The sequence below is a fragment of the Oncorhynchus masou genome, chromosome 13 (genome assembly GCF_036934945.1).
Source record: "Oncorhynchus masou masou isolate Uvic2021 chromosome 13, UVic_Omas_1.1, whole genome shotgun sequence".
NCBI lineage: Eukaryota > Metazoa > Chordata > Actinopteri > Salmoniformes > Salmonidae > Oncorhynchus > Oncorhynchus masou.
The window spans coordinates 65578649-65589345 of record NC_088224.1 but is presented as its reverse complement, the minus strand read 5'-3'; positions in this window follow the sequence as shown (position 1 = coordinate 65589345).

Genomic DNA, 10697 nt, shown 5'->3' with positions numbered 1-10697 from the left:
AAAGTTTTTCAACAAACCACAACTTCTACATTAATTGGCCTTTGGGAATTTATGCTTGATCTAATCCAACCACAGCTATTTGGACTCAACTTTACCTCCCAAATTAAGGATATTTAATTTTTGACATCATTCAAAACAACGTTATAGTGTGTGTCACTTAAAATGGAAATAAACAAAGTCTTGTTTGAAAAACATAATTGGGTTAAAGCTGCTTTTGAGGATGTTGTTTCAGAGTAGACCAGCCCACTTGTGGTTGAACTGAAACCAGAGGAGGCTGGTGGGAGGATATAGGAGGACGGGCTCATTGTAAAGACCGTCATGGAATAAATGGACTTGTATCTACCATATGGAAGCCACATGTTTGACTCCGTTCCATTTATTCAGTTTGAGCCATTACGACGAGCCTGTCCTCCTATAGCTCTTCCCACCAGCCTCCTCTGATTGAACCACCCCAAGAGCTCCAAGAAGGATCTGAAATCCCATCCTGCCAAGAAGCCATTTAACACAAGTTCTACTGTAGGCTTGCCCTATGAATATTCAGAACTAAAATCATGAGCTAAGTTTTACAATGTTATCAAGGTCATTGCTCTATAGATACATTCAGATCGGGTGGATAACTTTGAAAAATATATAAATTGTGCCTGCTTTATAAATAAAAATGAAGAGAAAAAAAAAAATCTTAAATCAGAAGATTCTCCTATTATTGATTATATGAATAATACCATTTCATACTAGTTAGTACATTACCTAATAGAACTGCACACACAATTCATTACAGAAGGTCTACCAAACTGAACGGTCAACGGACACTTGAGCTGTGACAATTGGGACATGGTGTGTGTCTCTGTAACATCCTTAACATTTAACAATTAACATTTCAAGTTAACGTGATGTAACAGGGTCGTAACATTAGCCCCGTGTACGGTTAATCTGCCCCCATGTTTGGTCAGTGTCCTGGGACACTTCCTGTTTCCCATGATGCACCATGGCCATAGAGTAGAGCCTGGGGAAAAGATAGCCGGTCGGACCACCATTTGGATCTATAGAGAGAGAATAGTCATTTACACTTCCTGTGTGAGCAGCCAAACAGAACCATGGGTAGTTAATTTCGGCAAACCCATGGTTCTGATTGGCTGCTCACACAGGAAGTGTACGTGACTATTCTCTTTCTATAGATCCAGCTGGTGGTCCGACCGGCTCTTTATCCCCCAGACTGGCTAGTGGAGGGAATAGGAGGAGTCTGATTGGACTCATACAGTGTGTCCGCCACCCACCATTCGGAAAGTATTCAGACCCCTTCACTTCTTCCACATTTTGTTTAATTACAGCATTATTCTAAAATGAATTAAATCAAATAAAAAATCCTCATCAATCTATACACAATACCTCATAATGACAAAGTGAAAACAGGTTTGTATAAATGTTTGCAAATGTATATAAAAACAGAAACACATTATTTACATACGCATTCATACCCTTTGGTATGAGACTCGAAATTGAGCTCAGGTGCATCCTGTTTGAGATGTTTCTACAACCTGATTGGAGTCCACCTGTGGTAAATTCAATTGATTGGTCCCACAGTTGACAGTTAGAGCAAAAACCAAGCCATGAGATCGAAGGAATTGTCTGTAGAGCTCCAAGACAGGATTGTATCACGGCACGGATCTGGGGAAGGGTACCAGAAAATCACTGAACCAAATATCAGTATTGAAAGTCCCCAAGAGCGCAGTGGCCTCCATCATTCTTAAATGGAAGAAGTTTGGAACTACCAAGACTCTTCCTAGAGCTGGCCGCCCGACCAAACTGAGCAATCAGGGGAGAAGGGCCTTGGTCTGGGAGGTGTAAGTGGGAGAAATAGCCTCTGTGAACTGGCTAGCACTATGCTCACTGCTAAGCTAATAGGCATCTGAGCACTGTAGGTGTAATAAGCTCAAATTCACCACTCTCTCTATCTCCTCCATTTTGACTGCACTCAAATCAGCAAGGAGAGGCACTGGCTTCTTCAAGCCACAGTCTGCAAGAATAAACAGTCTGTAAGATTATTTCAACTAATGAATTATGTACTCCTTGATTTGAAAAAATATGACATACGCACACCTTAAGGAGTGTGGCTTTAAAGAGAAGAAAGAAGAAAGACACCGACGGGAGAGAGAGAGCGAGAGGGGGAACCACGTCGTTCCCATCTTTTGTTTTTTATTAGCCGAGACCCCTCTCTCTCACCCACTGCCAATTACACAGGCAAATGTTTTCCCAAGGAAAGAAAAACCCTCACTCCCTCCGACATAAATCAGCCAATGGACTACTCTGTATGCTGTGACACCAACGCTCACCCTAGTTAGACAATATCATGTAGACACAACTCCAGCTAAATAAGCATTGTCCTTTATCGAACAGAATAGAACATCCCTATTTTAACCCAACACCAGAATTTAAGTCCTTGTCACAAAGCATAAAAGCAATTCTGAAACCATGAAAGGCTGAGTGGTATCAAACTTCTATATAATACAATGGTATGTATGGCAATATATCAGAGAGGGGAAATGTCAAGTATATTATTGTAAACAACTGATTACAGAGCTAAGTCTGCTTCCATACAGTCAGATGGAATAGATTGAGGGAACATGTATACTCATACAACATTATATAAATATTAATAACATCAAAGGGTTTTAGGTCAAATTGGCACACACAGTGCCTTCAGAAACTATTCAGACCCCTTGACTTTTTCTACATTTTGTTACGTTACAGCCTTATTCTAAAATTGACAACATTTAAAAAAATGTCCTCCGCAATCTACACACAATACCCCATTATAAATTTGTGCAAATTGATAAAAATAAAAAACAGAAATACCTTATTTACATAAGTATTCAGACCCTTGGCTATGACTCAAAATTTAGCTCAGGTGCATCCTGTTTCAATTGATCCTCCTTCTACAACTTGATTGGAGTCCGCCTGTAGTGAATTAAATTGATTGGACATGATTTGTCTATAAGGTCCCACAGTTGACAGTACATGTCAGAACAAAAACCAAGCCATGAGGTCGAAGGAATTGTCAGAAGCCCTTCGAGACAGGATTGTGTCTAGGCACAGATCTGGGGAAGGTTCCCAAAAAATGTCTGCAGCATTGAAGTTCCCCAAGAACACAGTGGCCTCCATCATTCTTAAATGGAAGAAGTTTAGAACCACCAAGACTCTTCCTAGAGCTGGCCGCACGGCCAAATTGAGCAATCGGGGGAGAAGGGCCTTGGTCAGGGAGGTGACCAAGAACCCAATGGTTACTCTGACAGAGCTCTAGAGTTTCTCTGTGGAGATGGGAGAACCTTCCAGAAGGACAACCATCTCTGCAGCACTCCACCAATCAGGCCTTCATGGTAGTGACCAGACGGAAGCCACTCCTCAGTAAAAGACACATGACAGTCCGCTTGGAGTTTGCCAAAAGGCACCTAAAGACTCTCATACCATTAGAAACATGATTCTCTGCTCTGATGAAACTAAAATTGAACTCTTTGGCTTGAATGCCAAGCGTCACGACGGAGGAAACATGGAACCATCCCTACGGTGAAGCATGGTGGTGGCAGCATCATGCTGTGGGGATGTTTTTCAGCAGCAGGGACTGTGAGACTAGTCAGGATCGAGGCAAAGATGAACAGAGCAAAGTACAGAGAGATCCTTGATAAAAACCTGCTCTAGCGCGCTCAGGACCTCAGACTGGGGCAAAGGTTCACCTTCTAACAGGACAACGACTCTAAGCACACAGCCAAGACAACTCAGGAGTTGCTTCGGGACAAGTCTCTGAATGCCCTTGAATGGCCCAGCCAGAGCCCGGACTTGAACCCGATCAAACATCTCTGGAGAGACCTGAAAATAGCTCTGCAGCGACGCTCCCCATCCAACCTGACAGAGCTTGAGAGGATCTGCAGAGCGGAATGGGAGAAACTCCCCAAATACAGATGTGCCAAGCTTGTAGCTTAATACCGAAGAAGACTCAAGGCTGCAATTGTTGCCAAAGGTGCTTCAACAACATACTGATTAAAGGGTCTGAATACTTATGTAAATGTGATATTTCAGTTTTTTATTTAAAAAATAAATACATTTGCAACAATTTCTAAAAACCTGTTTTTGCTTTTTCATTGTGGGATATTGTGTGTAGAACAAGTTAATCAACAATTTAATCAATTTTAGAATAAGGCTGTAAAAAGTCAAGGGGTCTGAATACTTCCCGAATGCACTGTAAATGAAAATATCTCTTTGTTATGTATAGTATTTGAAATATCAAATTCGTTGGAGATGCGTAATTGGTTCTGAAAGGGCATATACCAACAATAATACATAGAGTTGGTGTATATCATTCGAATCACGATAATGACTAAAACATCTGCTTCTCTAATAGCTAAATTTTAAGAAAAAAACACATACATACATATACACATACATACATACATACATACATACATACATACATACATACATACATACATACATACATACATCAAAAACGTAAGCGTAGGATTTAGAAGTCAAAAGGTCTTGTAACCTGTTTAAAATTAAACTGATATTTGCATGATGCCTAGTTTTTTCTGCTAGAATGTTTTTAATAAATATTAATTAGTAGGTAAAATGAAACAAACTAATATATTCTACGGACCGTTCAGAGAAATGTAATACTTACATCCTGAATTGTTTGCGACTGTACTGCACCTCGTGCTTATCTACTCAGGGCCAAAGGTCAATGACATGTTCATTCACCATTCATGTCTTTTTAAGTTTGGAAAAAACAGTTTCTGGTTTAATTTGATACCAAAATAACGAATTAAAATGGTTCAAAATAGACTATACAAATAAGACAATTGGCACACATTTGTTTTTCTCACTTGTGAAAAGAAGCTGATGTTTGTATTGGAATTAATGTTTTTGCAACAGATATTTTCATTAATAAAACCAAAATGATCATCATATTAGCAAGGTTTATTAATGGTCCCATCAGAGCCACAGGTAACATATTGGCACATGAATAAAAGGAACGGACTTTTCTATTATTCTGCCTAGTATTTCTCAAAAATATAAAAATAGCCGAACTACTAAACCAATAAACACTATTAGTTTCGGACCAGAGACTAAAACTGCCAAGGAATCGGTATATATAATATTGGAGTTTTTAACGATGCTTGAACGATGCTTGAACATTGTCCCCAGCAACACCCCGTTTTGCTCCAAGTCCACTAGCCCACCACAACCCCACTGAACTCCTGTTCCTAATTTCTGCACCACGTGACTGTGGGAGTGAGTCAAGTTTAAATTCCCTTTCAGAAACCCATCTCAATTCAGCTCCTATAAAAAAAATCTACCATTTTATAGCAGAAGCATCTTCTATACCACGGCGGCTAAGGTTTTGTCGTTGTGGGACTAAGATTCTCGGAAGAAAAGCACAGCTAAAGGGGAGTACAGTGCAGAGGTCAAATTCGTGTTAAGGGCTGAGCAATAACGTGGAGGTAAGAACGGCTACTTTTACATCACGTGTTATGTTTGTGAGGGCCAGTTACACATAATTTAGTATTAGCCTTTGGGCGTTTTAAATTCGGTATATTTATTGTTGGTCAATGGTCATACCATTTTTTTGTCTTTCATGAGGTAGGCTAATATATATGATTTAAGAGATAGAATGGCACATCTGCATTTCCTCAAGCCTTCACTATATCCTTTATTAGTGGCGCACATTAGCAATATGACAGAAACATCTTCTAAATACTAATTTCTGTTCAACATTTACGAGGTATTTGTGTAAACACAGCCTGGCATTGTATTTATATGATGCAATGAATTTAGGGTCAATATTGACCTGTATCGCTAAATATGTTCTTCCCGCGCAAATGACTGAAGTTTGGAGGACTGCGTTAGATCTTGGATGGACTGCATCTTCGATCTGGAACTAAAGGCCTTCACCCGGACTCAAGAGGCTTTGGCCTTTTGGCGCCACATGATTAAAGACAGATTACTAAAAACAGATTAGTCCTCTTTAGCGAAGGGGTTGATATAGCAATATGGGATGGAAAACGATAGAAAACGGACTGTTCTGCTTGATTGTTCCCTGACAAGAAATGTCAATATTTATTATATCATATAATAAAGATGACAGGCCTATCGAAAAAAAATGCACGTGTCCATTCAATTAGATTAGCCTATGATTAGTACCCTATTATTAGGCTATTAGTAGTATTCTATGTTTACAATAAAGAAACATTACAACTATTATTAGTAAAACAATAATAATTCATAAATTTAATGGACGAACATAAAACGAAAATCACCCCATCTACAAAGTAAAGAAATTAAAGGCAACTAGCGTGTTACATTGCAGCCGATTTCACTTTAAAAAACATGATTTCAATAAACTGACAAATGCAGTCAGCCTAGATGCTATTTATTGTTCTCAAAATGATACCAAAATCAAGCCATTTGGTAATTATAATGGCTATGGAAATATATATTTTGAACCAACAAATGATCAATAGGTCTCTAAAACCTGACATTAACCGATACAATACATCACCCATGTCCAAACATTCAACAGACTCAAGAAATGACCACTGTCTGATCATTCGATGCCTCCTCACCAGTCATATTTTGGCAGAGAAATATTGAAAGGGCTGAAAATGACAAACTGTCGCTGGAAGGACATTTAGCCTGTTCTCGTTCATTTGGTCATGTCACCAGTAGATATAAGTCAAACTCTCCCCGACCAACCCGACCCGCCAACTTCTATTGTTGATTTATTGGTCTTTCGGCCTCGTGCTTCGACCCATTTATTCCAAAACCACAACCATATTTCACCTGAAAATGTATGATCGTTTTAGCGTCATTCTTCGACGCCTATCCCTGTTTTGAAAGGAAAACATAGCGTGCGAAATAACTGTCCAGAAATACCATCTATAACTCAACCAGATCATGGGTAGGCTATAGGCTAGTCCACTCGTCATCACTGTTGCCCTCAGAGGTCATTTGCTGTTTTGAAAGGAATACATGGCGTGCGAAATAACCGTAAAGAAATCAAATCTAGAGCGTAACAGAACCAGAGGATGGGTTGGTTGTAGGCTAGTCCACTCCTCTCCACTGTGGCCCTCAGAGGTCATTTGACCTCACACTGGAACAGAGGATACTCTGTTACCCCAACAATCCTGATTTGGACATGGTTCACCTCACAGGTAACTCAGCTCCTCAGATGTCTATTTGCATAGTGCCACCTGATTGACAAAGACCCAGAGCAGATGCTTCAATTATCAATTTGTGCTCTTCTGAGTTTGTTGATTTTTTTTTTATCTTGTCGAAAAGGCCTATCGGGCAAACTATTAATTATTCTCTGAATAGTTTATTAATGAAACCTATACTATATTATGCATAATAATATCCCATAGGCCCTATCAAACTCTGCAGCTACATCTAGTTATAGGCTATATAGCCTATATCATTGGATTAGTATTTTTAATGATGTAACCAATAGCCTGTGGGATGGGGGAGGAGATGAGGTTGTATTCATGTCATACACAACATTTATTAGTCCAATAGTCGTTGGTGGAGAGATTCTGGCTCCAGAGGAGCAGTGCATCGCGCTGTAAGGTATTCTCGTCGTTAGAGGATCGACGTCAGGTCTGCGTGGAAGAGAGGGAAGGGAGAGGGGGGAACGAGTCAAATAATTCACTCATCCCGGTTTTTTAACAATTCAAGGGATTGAGCAAATTCTTTTTTGTGTTTCCAAGAAAACATCACACACCAAGTTCGTTCTCTCTAGCTCAAATCGCACTGCACACGCGCAGAGTAGGCAACAGTCAGTTCACGAGAGTTGAATCACACCAAGTCAGTGTTAACACCGGCGCTCACGCGTGTCCGGGAGTTTACTCGAGAACCGTTATGCCGGAGAAAGATAAGCAAGCCTATTAAGATGAGATGCTGGACGACTTTCCCTAACTACGTCCCAATGGAACGTAACTTCCTGCTATTTCCTTGGTGAAGACAGAAAAGTACCATTTGGAAAATAAATGGATTCGAGCTCATAATATTTCATGAGGTAATATAATACTATGATTTCCTATGTTCATTGTAACCTGCCTATCTAGGTGCTTTGTGCTTTGTAAACAAGCTCAGACATGGATTCAATCTGTAAACACCATAGTTGGATAGGCTCAGCTTCTTTAATGCGATTAGTGTTAGGATATACTTTCTACTTTATTTTTTCCAGCGTTATTTGACTGCCTTGATAGTGATGGTGAACGCGACAACGCTATCTGTAGCCTATTTCAACAATAACAGCTACAGCAGTGTCCTTCACCGTTGTTGTATGATGCGGTGATATTATGGAGATGTATAAGAGTCTATGGTCACACGGTCTATAAAAAACTTAATTGTAACTGATATGAACATGTAGCCTATAGTACAATTGGAAAGTCACCATTTCTTTACATTTCACATATGCTCAAAGAAGTTATAGGCTATATGCTTCTTATTTTCACAATACAATTTTGAGGTTACTATAAATTTGATGAAAACAGTTGTTACATAATTTATTCAATTTCTCAAAAATTTCAAGAGTCCTTGTCTGAGATTGTACGTTTCTTTATGGATCGTAGCCTAGATGCTGTGTAGAAAAGTCATGAAATGTCATATAAAACACCAAAATACCAGTCTGATACATGTTTCAGGGCCCTGTGATGGTATTCAAAGCTTATTGACATTAAAGCTATGAGAACTATGGATGCAAGGACTGACCGTCCATTGTAGTAAAATTATAGTTTTAACCATGTTTTGGTGCTATACAGTGTTTGTTTACATTACGTTGTTTACAAACATTGGACTAAAACAAGCTTTTATTTTGGGTTCTGATGGGGGTATGACAGTTGAACTAAGCTCATGAGGCGTTTATAAGTCATATTCTTCAAGAATCAATGGGTGTATACATTTATAAGTCCAAAATTGGTTTAGCAACTTTCAATTCAAGCTTTAAGGTAATGTAAAAAGTTAAACAAACAACAATTCTATCTGTTCTGTTTAAGATGAAAAATAGTTCTTATCCTTAAATAATGTTACAAATATTATTATTAGTATCATTATTATAATAGTAAACGATGAATAATGATAATGATAATAATAAAACTATCATTAATATTCATAATAATATATTAAATTAGTTAATACAGACTGACTGCCAGATGATGATTTTAGGACATGCTTTTAGAATTATATGATCACAAATTACAACCAAATAATTTAATCTACAAATGGGAGTCTAAATAATGTCCTTTTCATTCAATAAATACCTAAATACATAACTCAAACAATTATGTTGGATGACTCTAAAATGTGGACTATAAACAATTACACAAATTTACAATAATTAAAATCACATTTTATTTTTCATTTGACTCTTAACATTACATCCTGAGATGTTCTGTTAAGTAGTATACTGACATTTGAAGCCAATCAATCAACTAAACAACTGATAAAAACATAGGCCGTATTCACTTTTGTGGAGGGAATCGAACATTAGAGAACTGCTTTCCAGGTTAGAGATTTTGCAGCACCATACTCACTTATTACTTTGGTACCATTACATTTTTGTTGTGATAGGTCAGTTTCACATCCAAAATAATTTTGCACAAATGGCGTGCTAACAAGCTCAAGGCTACGTGATGTGATTCTACTGACATCGCTGAGTAGTAACTGCCATAGACGTACATACAACAACAATAAAGGTGCTCTCTCTCTGTCTCTCTCTCTCTCTCTGCAACACATCACCAGATGCATGAGACTGGCTGCTGCACAAAATGGTAGGTCAGGTTTGAATTTATGGTAGCTGTCTCAATAACATGCATCATGCATCATGGCTATGCATTTCAGACTGGGAGGCGAAAACACAGACACAGATACACTGACAGATACAGGCAAAGACACACACACACACACACACACACACACACACACACACACACACACACACACACACACACACACACACACACACACACACACACACACACACACACACACACACACACACACACACACACACACACAGGACAATCTGCCATGAATAGTTTAGTGGATTATATGTCTGGGAGTGACACAGATGTAAACAGAGGGCTAGCTCAGTGTGTTTAGTTAAACAGGGTAAGTGAAAGGGCCCTGTTCAGGAGGGTATAAAAGTACCACGGCTGATTTGCAGCGCGCCTTATCTTTATTCGCTTTAGCAAATGTCTGCGTTGGTTTACAGTTGGAGCCCCTTCTCTTTCATCCTGAGAGAGAGCACTCACATTGTTTACATGCCTGAGATTAAGGGAGGGCCGGGGTGAGTGTAAAAACTATCCAAAATGTACACTGTATACCTTTATATCTGCGTCGCAAATGGCACCCTATTCCTCATATAGTGTAGTACTTTTGACAAGGGCCCATAGGACTCTGTTCAAAAGTAGTGCACTATATAGGGTATTGGGTGCTATTTTGGACGTAGACCTACAGTTTGAGTCTGTATGGTAAAATGGCTGGGGGAATGGTTGCTATGGGAGAGGAGAGGGTCTTGTGAAACTGAACTGTATGGAGCAGACGATGCTATACCAGGCTGTCTGTGTGTCTGTGTCTCTCATGAAAAGATGTTTGTCTTTGAGCTGGGTTTAGAGCTGTGAGAGCACGAAGCTTAGCTGGTGATCTGG